General features: G+C 35.9%; 1 protein-coding gene across 1 annotated transcript in view; it reads left to right on the forward strand.

The window, feature by feature from the left end:
• The first annotated feature begins 367 nt into the window (after positions 1-367).
• LOC140170766 (uncharacterized) overlaps positions 368-19,440 on the forward strand; it is a 62,951-nt gene continuing 43,878 nt past the window's right edge. The window contains exon 1 of the mRNA XM_072193992.1: positions 368-751. The gene's annotated coding sequence lies outside the window, so the exon portion shown is untranslated. The remainder of the gene's footprint in view (positions 752-19,440) is intronic.

The following is a 19,440-nucleotide window of genomic DNA, read 5'->3' on the forward strand; positions in this document are numbered from 1 at the left end:
TATCAAACATGGGACCTTTCTCAATCTAATAATGTCGTCAATATCAAGGTTTTCGATCTTCTAAATGCACCAGATATAAACTCCCCTGTAGTCCTAAACGTAACTCGCAATATCTCTACTCCATTTTACGAACGGCCTTAAAGACTTAACTAAATAATTATGTTTAACTTTTGCTTGCACTGAAATCTTTCAAGCAGCAATATGCAATATTACCTAAAGAAATTGTGTGAAGGTAAAATGTGTATACGGCTCAGTGCACATAGGTTTAATAAATCGTCATGCATCTACAATGCTAACTATTCAGAATTGCTCGTGTGGGTGATTTTACTTCGATTTTTCTTTGCACCCTGTGTTTGGTGCAAAGTATTTGGTTCCCACGACTGCTGAGCTCATTTTAGCTTGACTCAAAGTTGCTGAAAAGTTGTAGTCAGACGTTTTTTCGTTGGTATCACAACGAGTGCCTCGCCGGATTATATAAACAGCCATTGACAGCCGTATAGCAACAAGTGATTGGCCTCCAATTTGAAACATTTTCACCTCGATTAATTGGAAATACAATAATCTCGGGAACTATTTCACCTGATCTGGGCTACCTATTTTCGAAATGGATATAGAGTCTTGTAAAAGAACTCCGTACATTACATGATTATATTTTTACTTTACTATTTTGGATTAGCAGAGTGGAATTTATACAGAATTGAGTTGCTGTCTTCAGAAGATAGGGACGGTGAAATCCCGTATAGTTAGACAGGTAAGAATGGTATCATGATCGGATTACGTCCTATTCACTGTTATTTTGTAACTTTATACATATAGGCCATGGGATGTTTTCATGTATTGCAAATTTGAACAGTTTATAGGATAAACCCTCTTCAGTTTAATAGTGTAAACTTCTGCACACATCGTTCAACCTTTGCAGTAATGTGTTCAGTAAATACGCGTCTGGTTAAATCAAATACGGGTTGTGCTTGTGCTTCTGTCATCGTGATTTGACGTGAAATAATTGTGTGATTTGCCTTTTAAATATTGCCTGTATATTTCTATTGAATTGGTATTGGTGAAAGGGGTTTTTCATTCTGTTGAACTCAATGCACAAAGTAGTTAGTGTATAGGCTGTGACAATTACAAGCTTTCATTAATCGACCGGCATACAGTTTTCAACTTCATTATTATGGAGAAATTTTTGAGAAATATGTCGTTGTGCTTCTTTCAAAGACGCTGTTCCTGATTAAACGGCTAGCTACTGTGAGTGTGTGAGCAGAATAGCTCAACATTTGGATTGGCCTAAAGGAATGGTCTGTTTAGGGTGACCCCATCAGTATCAAAATAATAAATAGTTGTAAACGTCCCATAATAATTATTATCTCACATCATTCTTGATATCACTTTGTAAACATGTTTTGACTCTAGTAATAACCATTGCATGTTCAAATTTTAAACCGTTTAATAGTATTTGAACATCTTTACAAAATGAATGGGTTCCTATAAAGTTCCTAAGGAAAATGTTTCATTTCTAAACACTCCTTTTACATTTCTACAGTATCTTAATATTCAGGACAAAAATACTGAATTTGATATATTAGGACCTGATAGTATACCATGCATTAGTCACCAACCATTGCGAAAGCTCTTCATGCATAAGCTTGCATAGCCGCCATGTCAAAATAAACTAGCCATTGTAACGGAATTTTTGTTAAACTGGATTTATTTTCATAAGTGGATACAAAAAAGAGTATTTCACGGATCAATGGCCCGGATCAATGAGTCATGATACATTAAAGATTGTTTCTTCAGATTATCTGTTTAACTTGGCTTCTTCCATTGAAACATATATTGTGTCTACAAGTGGATATTCATACGAAATGAGAGATCAACAATGAAAAAGTTTAACTTCAACACTATATTTACACCATGGAAGAAAGAGATTTCTCTTTCTTCCATGTTTACACTAAACCACTTTTCGCTCACCCATGAACCCGGGCCCATGAAACGTTTTCATCACCATCACTATCACCTGATACCATAATCTCAGTTATCACCATCTAAGTAATACGATGTATTGTTGGTCGAAGCAGCAAAAAAAGTAGTTCACAGCATCTTGCGAATGGTAGTGAGCTTTAGCAAAAATTGCATTGCTCAATTCATTGCGAGCGTGTAGAAGAATTCAAATATCTCAGATATACTTTTATAGGTCATGTGGTTCTTGAGTTATATTGTAAAGAGGGCTGAAACAACAACACTTTTGTAAAACGTCCATAACTCATTAACAACAATAAATTAAGCAAGTTTTCAAAGTATATGATTTGTAGAACACCAAAATGTTATTTTTAAATAATATATTGATTCAGATTATGATTTTTTTTGGCTGCTTCCAACAATACCTCGTATAATATACCTTAATAGCGAAAACGGTCCAGGCGAGCATAAAATGGCATGGTGTTGAATTTAAACTGAAAACTCTTAAATTATAAATTGTATTGTTCTCAAGAATTTCATCAAATTACGAAGAGGGTCTATACTTGGACAAATCGATTGCATAGGTTACTCAACCAATTGAAATGTAACAATGCTTGCATTTTGGTGAAAATGTTGGGTAATTATTATTTATTGTCCAGCGTTGGCTATTTTATCTACAAATTGGGAAAAAACTCAATCAGCAGTCTAAATTATCAGTGGGGCAATATTTGCCTATAAAAATTGGTTATAATGTAATATATGGAGTTTCACAACTTTAAATAAAAGAAGTTGTAAAGATATTTAGTCTGAACTGTCTTCAGGAAAATGGTCCGAAAGATTAATTCTCCGGAAGAGTGCCATTAATACTTAGTACCTTTTAAATTTTTTTACCATTATTTCATAATGTTTTCAGAGACTGCACGATAGAGCTTATTAATTTAATCTGCACACATTTTAGTATATTGCAATAAGCTTACCATACAATAGGATGGGGTTTATTTACACTATAAATATTTTATGTTCTACATGCAAATAAAATAATTCCTTTTTTTCATCTTTTTAGATATGCATGAATATATGTAATGTATTGATTCATCAAGGTCTATTTGACAAGGGATATCATTTTTGAACAAATTATTACCTGATTATATTTCAAGGTTTAGCCGAGTTAGGGACCCATAGGTGACATGATAAAAGAGAACACAAATATGTGCTAAAATGCTTAGAGAAAATGTATTTTACAAAAAACACGGTGTTTTTTTGGCCCCCCCCCCCAAAAAAATGGTCCAAAATGCTCAGTTTTCGAAAAAAATCATAAATAAAGCCTAATTTTCGCCCAAATTTCAAATATTTGTAATTTTGTATTATATCGCGAATTTAACAAAAAAATCAAAATCATTTGATATCAGAAGGACATTCTTTCTATTCAGAGTGCAATTTGATATATCTGATGTGCTCTCAGAAAATACTGTGCAAAGGTGTGTGACGTAATAATAACTCTAATTGGAAATACTTCATCATTGTTCGTGATGCCAAAAGTACCAAGTTTAAAAGAAAAGTCCATATCTGCAATACAACCATACAATCATTTGACCATAGATTTGTATGGGCCTACATGTACGCTCATGAACTAAGGGTGGTGGTGGCAGTTACAATGTACAAATAAAGGGTGGATCCAGGGAGAGCTCCTCTAAAAAAAAAAGGAGTTCGTATTTTTTAATCTGATCTAAACACCATTTTATCCAAACTTTCTATTGTTTTAAGCCTCGCTTAATCTTGCAATACAAAATACACGTTTTGCTACGGAAAACAAAAACACCTAGACCTACATATCTAATGTGTGTGATATCAATTAAAAATCGGTTATATACTAATGCTAATGAGTTAATGCATGAAATTAAAGCCACTAATTACAGGTAGAAATCAAATTAATTTCGTAATACCGACATGATGAGCTAATCGTTTTCAAATAATTATCTGCTCTGCTACTCATGCGTAGTCTGAAATAGGATTATTCTGTCGCCATATTTATCGGTTGACTGTTGCATTTGTTTTCTATGTTGCCATGGCAATGAACTAGGTAGCAGATTCACTGGAAATTTGAAATGATATTGCTAAGCCTTCCATGTATGTTGGCAGTTTCTCAACAGTGTGGTCTTTGTAAGTCCAAGTGTTAGTGTTTTACGGCTTGTGCCCGCGGGCCCGGTCCCCCGTCATCTATCTCCCCTCTGCCCGTCTGTGTGTCTCTCCCTCCCCTCCCCTTCTCTCTCACCCTCCCCTCTCTCTATCTCTACACCACCGATAAATAAACCTCCACACACACCATCCTCATACACATTTTAAATAAAACGTTTATATTTTGTATAAAATACCCGAGTGGTATATTCCCGGGTGGTACTACACCCTGATAAATTTTGTGACTAATTTTGCATTTTTCTCAAAAAATAACTACACACTGGTAAAAAAAAAAGTTATTTATATTATAGGGGCAACGAATCCAATTACTTCACTGAAATTTCAGTGATTCAAGTGGTTCATTATATAATGTTAAGAAATGAGGTACATTCTAGCGGTACCTCTTTTCTTATCATAAATAACGTACCGTTTGTCTTGAGTCACTGAAATTTCAGTGTAGTAAGTGGATTCCTTGCCCCTATAATATACATAACTTTTGTAACCAATGTTATTATTTTTTGAGATAAATGCAAAAATAGTCACAAATTTATCAAGGGGTGTAGTACCATCTTAATGTATTTAATTTCTTTAGATAACTTTATCCAGTGACTAATCTTCAAAATTCACGCATTAATGGGTAAATATTTTTAAAATATTTAGGACATTTGGTCACACAAAAGATTAATACTGATAACGCCTTTTCTTATCTTTTCCTTCTCGAAATTAATATGTTAACTACTTGAAAATGAATGGAATAATAGTATGCTGGCTTAGACACAAAAGAATAACACTATCGTAATACTCTGCCAAATAATATTTCGTTCATAACTACAACCATGATAACACAATCTTTAGCATTATATGCTCGATTGTTCAAATTATTGTAGATTTTAATTCAATTTCCATTTTTTATGGTAAAAGCCTTTCTCTTAAATTGGCTGTTTATTTAAAATCTAGAGCTGCATGGACTGCCTTTGATCAATTCGCGAAGTTCATTCTTTTGAACAAGAAATGGTCTTAAGAAATACCTCAATATAATTTGCACCTTTTCATACATTAAATACTTTTAGACAAAGGTAAAAGATTTCCATATTGTAGTTTTCAAATTTTTCCTAGGCTGGTACAATATTAATTGACCAAAGTTCAACATTCAATGACCAATTTTATGTTAATTACCCCCATTCAATTCAAATGAAATATTAAACAGTTCTCATATTATTCTAATACAGGGGGTAATAAACAAGATTATACAACAAATGTATACTTATTTTATGCATATATCAGACCTAAAATATCTTCTAGATAGATAGATAGATAGATAGATAGATTTATTGTTATCTTTTCACTCATTACATGATACAAGAATAATACATAAGAATAATACATTATAAAGATATAAGGAATAATACATATATAGTAAACTATGGAAATGCATAATACAACGATGAGTGAAGGAATTACAGTTGAGGCCCAGAGGCCTGTAGCTCTGCCACCCGTTGATACAGGTATATGGCATTTATTTGACATGGCAGCTGGAGTTGTGCAATATTCAATTTTCAAAGACTTTTCCACCTGTACATACATTGTAACTCTAATATTTCGCAGTTGACTGGGAAAGACAGTTTCCATTAAAAGTGTCCAGAAGTCAGGCTTAATTATTCTAAAGATTTGCCTAAACGTCAAATTTGATCTTCATTTGGTGCTTCAATCATCATCAGCATGATCAGGTCCAGGGGTGAAAGTGATATTTGAATAATAGGTCTATAATACCCATTAGATTAGACATTCTATGTTGAAATTATTTCAATCTATATATCATCATTTACCATCATAATGGAATAAGACGTTTTTCATCGAAGAGTTGAAGAGCGAAGTTTAAAATTTAATTTTACAACGCACTACCAGAAAAACATTTTCTTCTTTACCAGTATTGATATGTTGCATTTGAGGTTTTTTTTATTGGTCTTTTATGTCGTAACAACGAATGATAATGGATCATGTTTGGTATCCAAATAATTGTATGAATATACTCTTTAAATACTCTTTATTCTTCTAAATAATGTATTTCAATTTGACGCTTCAAAATGGTTTAGAGACTTTTGGGACACCCTGTGTGTATTGTTCTGAAAATTGCCTTCTTTGAAATTTGACCACTGTGATACCTTTTATTACCAAAATAATTAATTTTAGAGTTTTCCCACCACTTGTATTAACCTACACATAAAAGATCTGCACCAGCACCCTCAAATTGACCAAGAACCATTTTCAACCATTGGTTCTCCGTGTAGACTAGTGGCGTACGTATGGGTTGTGGCGCCCAGGCTAAGGATACATAATGGCGCCCCTTCCCAACTCTTGAAATAAGTGCGGGCGGAGCGCGCGCAAATTTGCACAAATAGGGCCTATCACTCATTAATATCTTTCAACTGATTTTGTCCTGAAATGCCCGAAAATTTTGATTTGGATCGCTAGGATGGGGCACAGAATCGATGCTTAATTGGTCAATTCGGCGTCCCCCCCTCTAAGGGTGGCGCCCAGGTCATGTGCCCCCTCTGCCCCCCTGTCGCCACGCCACTGGTGTAGACCCCTCTAAAATACTAAAAATATCACAGTAATGTTCCGGTGACCACAAAGAATCAGAAAATGCCAGTTAATGATAGTTTTACCATGATTTTCCCAAACCCCTTGTCATGATGTAGACACGATGATTGCGGCCTAGTCGAGCCTAGCATGCTAGCCTGCATGTCAGTCGGTCTGCTGACTCGCCGCAAAAATACCTCCAATTTTGCACAAAACAATCCATGATGTCAAATTATAACATCCAAAGTGTCGCCATGAACGTCAGCTTCAACTTCTCCAGCCAAAGTTTTTCCATTGATAATCAGGTTTCATGTAATCATGAAATTAAACCTTGTTTAATGTGTATTCCCATTGCCACACACAGCTTAACGGTTGTCCGACTTAATTTCTACGATATTGCTGATGTGATGAGGCTACAATCCATAATTAAATACCGAATTAAAAAAATACTAGTTTGCGTCTGACGTCAGGATAAAGGCGCGCCGTGATTGGTTGCTGACCTGCGCAGTATGGCATTTTTGGTCTGGTTGACAGGACAGCATACGCAAGCTAGTCTTTTTAATTCGGTCTTCAATTATACAATATATGAGTTTAAAAAAATTCTAATGCATAATTCATGAGCTTGATAGACCCGCACCATTGTCGCCACGTGCTAGGTGTTTCTAGAATCCCTATAAAATAAGATTAATTTTAATGCTAAGTAATTGCACATGCTGAGGAAGCGTGATTACCTTTTTGAACATTCGGAAATGGCGATAGGCGAATTTATGTATGGCGCAAAGAGGTGGGGGATATATATTGGGCTCTCGATATTGGGCGGAAATTAGAGTACTTGTCAGAATATAAATTTGTACAATCGGCCTACATGCCGCGCAATGTGCGGCATTTTAGGTGTAAATTTCAAAGCAAACGACCTCCTGCGGAGGCAGAAAAACAAATGAATAACCGATTTTCTTTATTCTTCTCTGAAAGCAACTTTCCTGTTACAAGTAAGACAACCGGTATCCATAGTTACGCTCATCACGGATGGCGAGCAATTATCAGCTGATCAGTAAAATAACTAAATGCACAAATTATTCATATATCGGAATTTGAAATCATTGTATTTTCTTAACCTATATAGGCCTACTTATTATATTGGTCAGTTGGCGACATACATATTGGTATTGGTATATAGTATACCGTGACTAAAAAGGAAATACCTTTAGTTGAACTCATTATTTGTTTTGGGAAAGTGCCTTAATTCTTTGGTTTGGTCTTGTACGTATAAGTTTGCGCAACATGTACGATTCACTTTTTCAACATAAATGTCAAGTTCAGTCGTCTAGATATCCACCTCTCAAAATATACCTTGATTTGTAGTATTTCCTGACATAGCTTTTTTTTGTATTTTTTCCATCTTGGATTCTCGTTTAAAACTGCACAATAACATTAACAACAAAAACAATTAAAGTCTGTATGAAGTCCAACGGATTACTGATCCCATAGGCGTAGATCGGGGGGATGGGGAATTTATTCCAGTTTTGCGCAATATTTCATCAATTTAGCTTCAAAATGGCAAAATTTTTCGCGCGCGGTGGCATATATGATAAAAATTCCCTTTAAAAGGGAAGGCCAGCCTCAATGCAGAAGAGGTCTTGTAAATAGTTTGGGTCACCGTGAAAGGCATTTTTAGGATCACGCTTACATCCATGTTACATGACAGTTCACCAAACCATCAATGGTGAGAACATGCACACTGAAACAGCAAAAACATTAACTCCTATAACTCCTGTCAACTCTTTAATTCATTACTCCAAATTGTTCTGTATTTTTGTCTTTACTGCTTTTTACCCATGCTTATTATTAAAATCAAGAAATACACTGCAATTGTTAGTTAATTCGCTATGTTAACGCTATGTTAACTTACATGCACATTTTTTGTTTAATTTCGCAATGTATATAGTTTACTATAAAGTAGATAGTGGCAAGCACATGATATTAAGGACTGATCATTCACTACAATCTTCACTTTTAAACTGTATTTTTTGAATGTGTTGATTGTTAGTCCGAAACTCCTGCAAAGCTATGGACATGGCATCTAACCTACTCCATTCTGTAATAGTCTGCATTGTGTGTTTTCTCAGTCTTCAATCATTTTGTTGAATGTAATTTTATGAATCAAATAAAAAGATAGAAATTGGCCTCACTTTAGTTATGTGTCATTCTACAGTATTTATAATTGATAAAGTAAGACAATAATTTATTTATTTTCTATAAGTGCATGTCAAAATATGGGATATATTGTTCAATATTATAGCTAGCCCTAAAAACTTTATTTTCAATCGGATTTTTCCCGTTGAAAAGAAATATCATCAATAACATTTTGAGTCAATTTTATCCATAAAACGATACAGGATAGGATAGATAATTACTTTGACTTCAGTGTGGTCCATATAATGAAGATTTTGATTCTACAACATTATTAGATCTGTTATCAACATATCAATTATGCACTCACAGGCAACCAAAGTTTTCCAAACATCATGCTATGCTCAGTAGTCCACTGATATGACCTCGTGATCATTCCCCCGCTTTGACCATGTCATTTTTTTGATATGCTGATTGCTGAACAAGTTTATGTTTATATGTGTAGGCCTAACCTATGATAAATTTTTAAGTCATAATTAATTCAAACATAACTTCGGCAATACTCAATCGTTTTCGTTCGTTGAAACGGCAAAACATACTTTCTTTTCCTTGCAAATCGAATTAGCAGATATCAAAAACATTTCCACCACGAGAAGTAAAAAAATAATTCATACCAATAGAAGAAGGCTATAATCTTAGCTAATCTTTAGTGTACACAAACCCCATCTCAGAAACAGGTACCAGCCCTATGGGCTGGCGAAAAACATTCTCATGGATACAAATTTGCCTACGTACATCATGGAAGTAGTAGTCAGACAAGTTTAGAACTGTCAAGTTTTCGTCAGGAGTTTTTAGCTCTGACCATCTCTGAGTTGAAGGACAGAACAAGGTTGCTTGTTTTCTGTTGACAAAGGGAAATCTTCAATGAACGGCTCTTTTCAGAGCAACCAAACCTTTAAATTTAGCAGATAGGCGAGGTCTGCTTGTTTTCTGTTGAAAAGGGACAGTCTTCAGTAAACGGCTCTTTTAGGGCAACTAAACCTTTAAATTTAGCAGATAGTCGAGGGCTGCTTGTTTTCTGTAGACAGGGGGCAGTCTTCAGTGAACGGCTCTTTTCAGAGCCACCAAACCTTTCAAATTAGCAGATAGGCAAGGTCTGCTTGTTTTCTGTAGACATGGGGCAGTCTTCAGTGAACGGCTCTTTTCAGAGCCACCAAAAATCTTTAAAATTAGCAGATAAATGTACGCCGTAGGCGAGATCTGCTTGTTCTCTGTTGACAAGGGGCAGCCTTCAGTGAACGGCTATTTTCAGAGCCATCAATGGGCAAGGGGTGGCCTTCATGTCTCATTCTTACGTGCTTTGTCCTGTGCTACTCCTGACGAAAGCTCGACAGTTCTAAACTTGTCCGACGGCGAACCCGCTAAAAAATCAACTAATTGTTATGAATTCCCGTCGTAAAAGCCTATCCCACAATTCTTCTGCATGATCAATCTGGTGACCTTTCTCGAGTGAGTACCGGTAATTTAAATATTGTTTTTATATCTCTAAATAATGTAATGCTGAGAAGTATGTTATAAAAATATACATTTTCAGGAAGGAAATGATGCAAGGAATCCAACTAGCAAAACCCGGGAGCAAAACAAAAAAAAAAAAAAAATAACGGGTTTTTTGGGAAAATCTCAAGCAATGGCATAATTCAGAATATATACAGAAAATATTCACGTGAAACATGTCTGTACACTTAAGATTCGGGACATTTCAAATGTAAAAACAGTATTTAGGACTAAATTACACCACGTTTTTTTTGACATACGTTTAGGAATTAAATTCCTAAACGTATGTCAAGTTTCAAGACTTCATATATGTTTAATTCGTATACAAGCAATCAATGCTTAATTTAGAAAAGTGGTACAATTTAATGTTTACTGTTTTAATGTCCTGAATCACAATGCATTGTGGCCGGGTTATTTATATTATATTACATCACAATAGGATGACATTAAAATAAGTACAAATCAGTGTTGTAGTCCTCGAGTACTGTCCTCGGCCTCGAGGACTCCTCGAGGACAGGTTTTGAAGTCCTTGGTCCTCGGACATGTAGTCCTTGGCCTCGGACGTGTAGTCCTTGGCCTTGGCCTTGGCCTCGAACCTCAAAGTCCTTGATCCTCGACAACAAGGACCGGACAAGGACAGGCAAAATCATCAAAATTGCAGGCAAATGTTTAAAGAGTGGAAGAGTACAATCTCATGATCTGCTGTTTAGTTATAAATTAAAACTATTTAGAGAAACATGACAAGGATAGCTTTTTATTGTACCTGATTGAAATACAAAACAGTTTGTCAATATTTTGGTGCACTCTGAACTATCATCTTTGCTCTTTGCAAAACATGCACATGGAGGTCAAATATGTGGTTTTATATAAAAATTCCACTCAGCTAATATGATTCCTAAAATAGGAATATCGAATAGACACAAGAGGTTCTTTAGATATTTTAAGAAACTCATTGGACGCTACTGTAGGGCATGTTTCGATTATCGGGTAGGCCTAACTGTGATCAAATGAATTTCATCTATTTTTGGTTAATCAGCTCACAGAATTAAATACAGATCAAACACATAAGTGTGTTATATTATAATCTTCAATACTTGTCTAGATAAGGGAACAACCCAAAAGTCCTATTAACGAAAGTCCTTCCATTAGGGAGGGGGGTTAGAAAAGTCAGATTATGTTTTTATAAAAAGTCGTTAAAACATTGGTCAAAGTTGATCTTTAAAGGGCAGGTCTATAGCAAAAACAACATCATATCATTGGCAAGCTAATATTATGAGGACAATGAAAATTACTCCTTTTTTGAGAAAATAAGACGTTTAAAATTGATATGCCGCAAAAAACCAACTTAAGCGGTGAGTTTCTTCGAACGAGACAGATTTGGTCTAGAAAACCGGTGACGTCATGAAATGAGATGTGCCCGCTGCGAGAAAAGGGACTATAAACGCTCTCAATGGACAGAACGTACACTGTTGCTGTTCACAGAAAAAAAATTCCAAATTAAGTATTGCAAATTTCATGGTTTTTAAACATATGGATAAAATCAGCCACTTCTTTTTTATATATTAGACAATTGTGATATAACAATTCATATGTATATCAATATCATGAGAAATATTAGGCCTACAAAATAAATACATTAATTTGAGCGTAGAATTTCATCTGAGACTAGCATATAAACCGTGTACTCCTTTTCCAGGAGAAATACGCACAAAAAATTGCAACAAGTGTCAACTTATAATGTAATAATTATTCTCTTCGAATAGAGATAAACTTGTTTTTGCTATAGACCTAACCTTTAAGGATTTAATATAAAATTTCAGTATTTTCTGAAGTCGGCCTACAATATTGAAATTTTACAGTTGCTTCAAAATGATTTAAAATCAATATAGTGTAGAGTACTCGCAACCTGTAAGTTGTAAGTTAATTTTGTCATTGTTTGTAAGCAGCTGATTCTTTTTTATTTGAAAATCAAGCAAGTCCTAATTATTTTTTTTTCGTTTTTTTAAGGTACGAAGAAAATATCCTAGCATTGTCGCACCCCCATCCACCATAGCGATGGCACTGTATCCTTGAATACAGGTTGAGTTTTTGATAATTGACACTTGCGTTAGAGGGGAGGGTGGAGGGGGTTAGCGTTCTAGCGAAAGGACTTCCGTTTATAGGACTTCATCAAACTTTTGGGTTGTTCTCTAAGACTAAGAAACAAATCGATATAATGAACAAGTTGGGTTTTGTTGGTTGAAACTAGGATAAAGAGTTAATTTTAGGCATGTTTATTTTATAAAGTTCTATAGATATGCTTACTGTGCAGCGTTATTTAAAGTGCATATAGACCACTTGACATTTGACGTCATTGCCCTGCATCGTAGTTTGCTCAGGGCATGTGTATTTTAAATCTCCCACCACATTTCGGATAGCACAAAAAGCCATTGAACAGTGAAGCGGTTCGTTCGAGCATATCGAAAGACCAATCCCTCGCCTTTGTTGATAAACATTCATGTCAAGTGGTCTATAAAATTGCCTTATGTTGATGACAATATGACCCCCCCCCCGATTGGGCGTGGTTTAGTATGGTTCATTATTATGAAAGTCCTTGGTCCTTGGCCTTGGCCTCGGAGACAAAAGTCCTTGGCCTCGGAGGGTTGTCCTTGGCCTCGGACACCATGTCCTTGGCCTTGGCCTTGGCCTCGGACACCAAGTCCTTGGCCTTGGCCTTGGCCTCGGACATGAGGTCCTCGACTACAACACTGGTACAAATATGCCTAGAGGAATGTCCAGATGCATTGTGAATCATTATCAATTCTACCTCTGAATGGTATAGGTTATACCTGCAAAAGGCAACACAATAGCAAGGTCAAGTTAAACAAAAATGGCATTCTGTGTAAAAGATGTCAAGAGAAAGAATAGGGCTCACGTGCCATTGCCGTAACCCTATAGATACCGATATCAAATGCAAAATTATACACAAGTTTACGAATGTTTTTGAATTTTATGGTATTTTGAATCCGCATCAAATAGGCATTCAATTATTAAAGCGTACAAACATACCGAGTATTTGGATCAGCGTTTTTTATAATCTTAAGATGGCTTTTGTTGTGGTTGGAAATGTTTTCTATTATTTCGACTGTTTAGTGCCAGAAGTGGTTAAGGTGGTACTACACCTCCTGATAAATTTTGTGACTAATTTTGCATTTTTCTCAAAAAATAACTACACACTGGTAACAAAAGTTATGTATATTATAGGGGCAAGGAATCCAATTACTACACTGGAATTTCAGTGACCCAAGATAACCGGTTCGTTATTTGTGATAAGAAATAAGGTACAGGTAGGATGTACCTTTTTTCCTATCATATATACTGAACCGCTTGTCTTGAGTCACTGAAATTTCAGTGTAGTAATTGGATTCCTTGCCCCAACTGACGTTGTATTTCGACTGTTCAGTGCCAGAAGTGGTTAAGATGGTACTACACCCCTGATAAATTTTGTGACTAATTTTGCATTTTTCTCAAAAATAACTACACACTGGTAACAAAAGTTATGTATATTATAGGGCAAGGAATCCAATTACTTCACTGAAATTTCAGTGATTCAAGACAAGTGGTTCATTATACATGTATATGTTAAGAAATGAGGTACATTCTAGCGGTACCTCTTTTCTTATCATAAATAACGTACCGCTTGTCTTGAGTCACTGAAATTCCAGTGTAGTAACTGGATTCCTTGCCCCTATAACATGTATAATATACATAACTTTTGTTACCAGTGTTATTTTTTCAGAAAATGCAAAATGCAACAAATTTATCAAGGGATGTAGTCAAGGGAAAAATGAAGGGGCCGGGGCCCCCCCCCCGCTGGTTTTTTTTTTTGCTCTTCAGTTTTTCAAACCATGCAAAAAAAATTAGGGTCAACAAATCACAACTTCCGTCGGCAAAAAATATTTACAGGTACATTTACAGGTTGTGCCCCCTCGGTTCAAAAATCCTGGCTACGCCACTGGGTGTAGTACCCCCTTTAAGTGCAATACCTGTCATGCGTAAATGCCATACAGGCACTGAACAAGTGCTAGCACTGAGCAGTCGATTCAAAATGGGTATGAATGACTGCATGCAAAGATTTGTTAAAGAATGCCCCTTCTGTAAATGTTGACACCTTCTTTTGAATTTTTGATCAATGACAATTTAATGCTTATCGGTTTGTGAAATCTTTTTTTAAATATATTTTTGACAAGAATTGATTTGCGTTTTGTTCAAGTTCATGTGGAGCTAAATATGAAAAGATCAAACCCTTGCTTGTGATTTAGGTTAGGACCTATAAATAAGCTTGAGAATAACAAATTATTGAAAAATGCACATTGCAAAATAATTTTGTTTCATGTAATCTTGTGATTGCTAGAATTATTATACTAGTTTTCGCAATCACGTTTGACATTATCTTACTGAAATATGGCGGCATTTATATATAATAGTTTCCCACAAATATAACAGAAATAATATGTATGGACATGGACAATATGTCAATAAACTTTGACAGGACACAACAAAATTATTAATTTTAAACCAGTAAGCTCGTGAAATAAATTGCAAATATTGTGGATATTATAGTGGCAACTACACCTGCTGCTTTCCAGCATATCTGGAGAGAGGTACTAAGGGTATGGTGTACACAAGGTGGCACAACGTGTATGTGATAACACATCTGTGGTTCGAACCCAGTACCTTGTGATAATAAATCGACGCCCAATGTGGAAACCCGTACTCTGGTCTGCACCACTATAGGCTATATAGCACTATCAAAGTGCCATTCTGAAACGCGAATCTTCATTTTAGTTGATACCTGATCGTTGGTACTTTATATAAGTCATATCATAGTCTAGGCATTAACAGCTAATCACATGCACCATCACCATCCATCTGTTATGAAACTAGTATGTAGAGACTGCTGACAGGTTTGCGCCCATATAGTTATTGTAATAGCTATGGTTAAAACCTCCTTGCTGAAGTTGACCTGAGGTCTTAAAGCAGGGATATGCGCACAGAGCGTTTCACATGCTATGTCTCAATATGTTTTACTATTCAATCTGTCATATAACATTACAACTACATTTTATACCGTGAGTAATTTGCGACCAAATACAGTAAATTTTAGTTCAAGAGGACAAATCCTTTTCGCCCTACTTAACAAAATATGGTGCAATAGGCCAAAGCTAAATCCAAATCGTTTTACTGCTAAAATTAGTTGACCATAATGACGCATGGCCTCGGCATACCTAAGAAGGTCACTTCTTTTAATGAACGACAAAAAAACTTTCTCCTGATTTAATATCAATAAAAAGTGATCGGATTAAGCTTCCTACGGCCAACAAGTCAGCAAAGTAACAGAATTGTAGTTATATGACATACCTAGAAGGCATTCACGTTGTCATGGTTTTGTGTTGATTTTTGATATTTGTGGTGTAGTATCAAAGCGCAAAAATAACATGATATTTATCTCGCCTGGTTGCTTATATAGTTTGGTTTATACCAAATGGAAATACATTATTTGATGCGTAAATAATTGAAAATTAAGTTTGTATCAATACAGGATCATATGATCAACCTGTCGAGTGAACTTCTGAGAAACATAGCCAACTCTTGTCAACCATACTCCGGGACCATACTTACCTACTTGACGGACGTACCGAAGTTCCGCCCGGGGTTCTGACTAGAGATGTAAGGTTCCAACTGATATCTGCAGTCTTGTCGGTTGATGCAGTTTTGATGATGTTGACATATTGATTTCCGTTCACTTCGTGCTCTCCTGTACCTGCGCGTTTCCAAATTTATTGGTCACTGTATATTTTGACAATATTGTATAAATGCATTAATCCTACATCATTTTGATATTATTGTGATACCAAAACTTAATTTAGCAACTTCAAATACCGTAAAACCTCGTCTACAAGCATATATAGTGTTTGTTATGAAAGCTAAATCATTCGAAACAAGCGTAAATATGACATTACAATAGTCTGGTCTTAAAGTAATACTTGTTTGTATAATTATAATGCTTGGATCCGTAAATTATTTGGTCAAACTCCATAATGGCGCCTTGATTAATGTAGCTTTCACCAGAAGCACTCTATATGCTTGTAGACGAGGTTTTACGGTATTACGGAAATATTATCTGTCTCATTTACCCATGTTGGGTCACACATTTGGTCTCAAAATTAAATCCCAGAGTTACAGAGCATGGAGAAGTTCACCCCGGGAGTAACCGCAACCCAGATAATAATGTTTAAAACTCCAACAAAATCGCACTCTTATTGTTGTACTTGCGATTCAAAAGAATATTTACTGTTTGAACCTACTTAAAGTTTAAACGACTTATAGCTAGGGTCTCTGAGGTCATATAACAATAGAACACAATGTGGTCGAAATGGGGGCAGCTCTTAACAATGTTTTAAACGGCCCTTCCTATGTTAAAGAGAAGTTACTGTGAGTCAACGTAAACACTGTCGGATTTTTTTTAATGAGGTTTTTCTCATGTTCTTACTCAGTTTATTATTTCGGTGGTTTTCCCGAAGGACAGCCCTCCATATCCTCCTGTCCTGCATCGCAGTTTCCCGGATGCTTCCAGTCCAATGTTTGACTGTTTGAGCGTAACGAGCTACCGGGGTTTCTTGCTACATGCATGGATGTCAATGTTCGCTCTTACTCCTGAAGCAAATGTCCAGCGAAGCGAGGCTCTCTCTGATGTTCTCTGACAGCCTTGAAAGGTCTCCATACAGTTATTTGTGTGGTGTTTCCAGTGGTTATTGTACACTGCCATAGCATTTGAGTGCAAGTGTCCAGGGCAAGTGTAAACATTAAATTAGCTGAGTATTTATTTAAATATTGAATACATTGTTCCAAAATGTGCTTTTGTCCCATATCTCAATAACATAAAATTGTCCATTACTTCCTTTTGTCGTGGTAGGGCAGAACAGCCATGCAGCTCTTTAGATTATTTGAGAGTCATGGTCCAGGCGTCTCATCCACAGACTCCACTGTTGCGCTGAGATCCGGAGTTTAATTTCTTCAGTAGAGCAGACTTCCAGATATTGTTGAAGCTATTATATAGGCCTACTCACCAAGCTGCTGCTTTTCACCTCGCCTTAGAGCCGTACAAATTTTGTGTTAATGTTAACCTGTCACGGGCTTGGTTGAAAGGTATAGGTATGAACTTCGTCTTGGTGGCCAATTGATAATCAACCCTTCTTTGAAGTACATGTAGTCCTTGTATTTGTGAGTCTAACAGGGTTCAATGTCATCAGCGAAGATCTCTTTCATACCACGTCTGGCCCAATTCATCTGCTCTTTCTTCATTAATGGAATCCAAGTGCTGCTTCTTCATCGTTCTTGCCATTAACAGCGATTCTGGCGTAGTCTAGCATTATCACAAATAGATAGGGTATAGCATTGGTATGGGTAGGGCTATCTGCCAGCGGGGTTAGTCTTGAAAGGGGCAAGGGGCTCTATCATATCATCTTCTCCAAGGGGGACGTCCTTATAGTAGATCTTTGAAATTATTAAACCAGTTGTTCACTCTCTCATTCTCCTACCAGACTCTCAATGACAATTTCCTTCCTGTAATATCATTGATCAGTCTCAAAACTCTGATTGTGTTTGCAGTTGTCATGTGCCATTTCAATGTTATGCCAAAGCTCATCCCCAGATACAGTATGTTCATAAACAGTTTGACCTATCTATAATGTATCCTTCCTGAGGTATGAGCAAAAAGGTCATTAATGTGGGTTTTGAGTTTTTATGTAAACTTTGACCTTGAAATTGTAAATCCGCCGAAATCTATACTTTGCTGTTGAAAAGTGTCATATTATTTTGTGTGGATGTGTGTGTGTGGTTTGGTGGTGGTGGTGGGAGTACTACTTGTTTTCGTTTTCTTGCCGTCGCTATCTATTTTGAAACAACTCAAAATGCTTCTGTCTGAAAGTTTTTCCTACTGCAGAAATCGAACCGAAATTGCTTGGTGACATTTCGCATTCGGTCAACGCCTTCATCTTAATAAATGATCGTTATTGGTTGACTTAACCATGGCTATGTAATTTGCATCGTAACGATACCACAAATATGTCAGGACCATGATTCTTACATATCCATATAAACCGCCTTTATCAGATTCAAAAATGACTTTATAGCAAATTTACCTGGTAAATTGGACAATAGATCGATGTTTTGGTATTGTATGCCTGCGCCAGTAGTTTGGGTCAAATCGCGACACCGCTTTTCCAAAACTAACAAATTAACCAGATTATCTCTTCCAGAAATATAAAACAATGGTAAATTGTTGTCAGTTGTTACATATATACATTTCTTGCATTTATAACTTTTTAAAATAATTGTTCGTACAATATTTCAAAGTTCTGAATAAATCTAGTCGTCTGAAATCACGATAATCCTCCACAAAAGGTTAGAGCTTTGTTCAATGTTGTATAATAGGAAAACAAGCCAGAGGTAATATTGAGGGAAAAGGCAAGTACAACCTTAAGTGTCAATGAAATCTACAAAAACATGTCAAGGGTAATAACCTTTCGTTACCATAACGACTCATTTCAGTTGAACTTTTTTAAAAATTATAATCATTAAAATCTCCGTTTGGGCCAACGAGCGAACAATATCGGCTGAACTATAGACTTGTCGGGTGATATTAGGGAACAGAAACTATTTGAAAGTTGACTTTTAACCTGCTTCACGAATGAATGGTATTAACAAGCAACTTTCTTTGTCGGGAAACAATGATTAAATATTTGTGTATTAAAGCACCGTGTCCTGAAAACCTTGATACGTAATAATGATTAGTTCTTAATTATTAATTAAATTTGTATCTGCTGAATGGACCATGTCAGTCAAGGTTGCCGGTTTGTTTGTATATCAAACACAAATCATTGGAATCAGTGCTACGGTGGTCAATTTTAGGTTTCTGATCAAGTTCGGTTGAGTTTTGAACTTCAATTGGTTATGCCTTTAGACTGGTCATGCTTATGAACTATGGACCAACACCTGTAGCAG

Source organism: Amphiura filiformis, chromosome 15, assembly GCF_039555335.1.
Source record: "Amphiura filiformis chromosome 15, Afil_fr2py, whole genome shotgun sequence".
NCBI classification, from domain to species: domain Eukaryota; kingdom Metazoa; phylum Echinodermata; class Ophiuroidea; order Amphilepidida; family Amphiuridae; genus Amphiura; species Amphiura filiformis.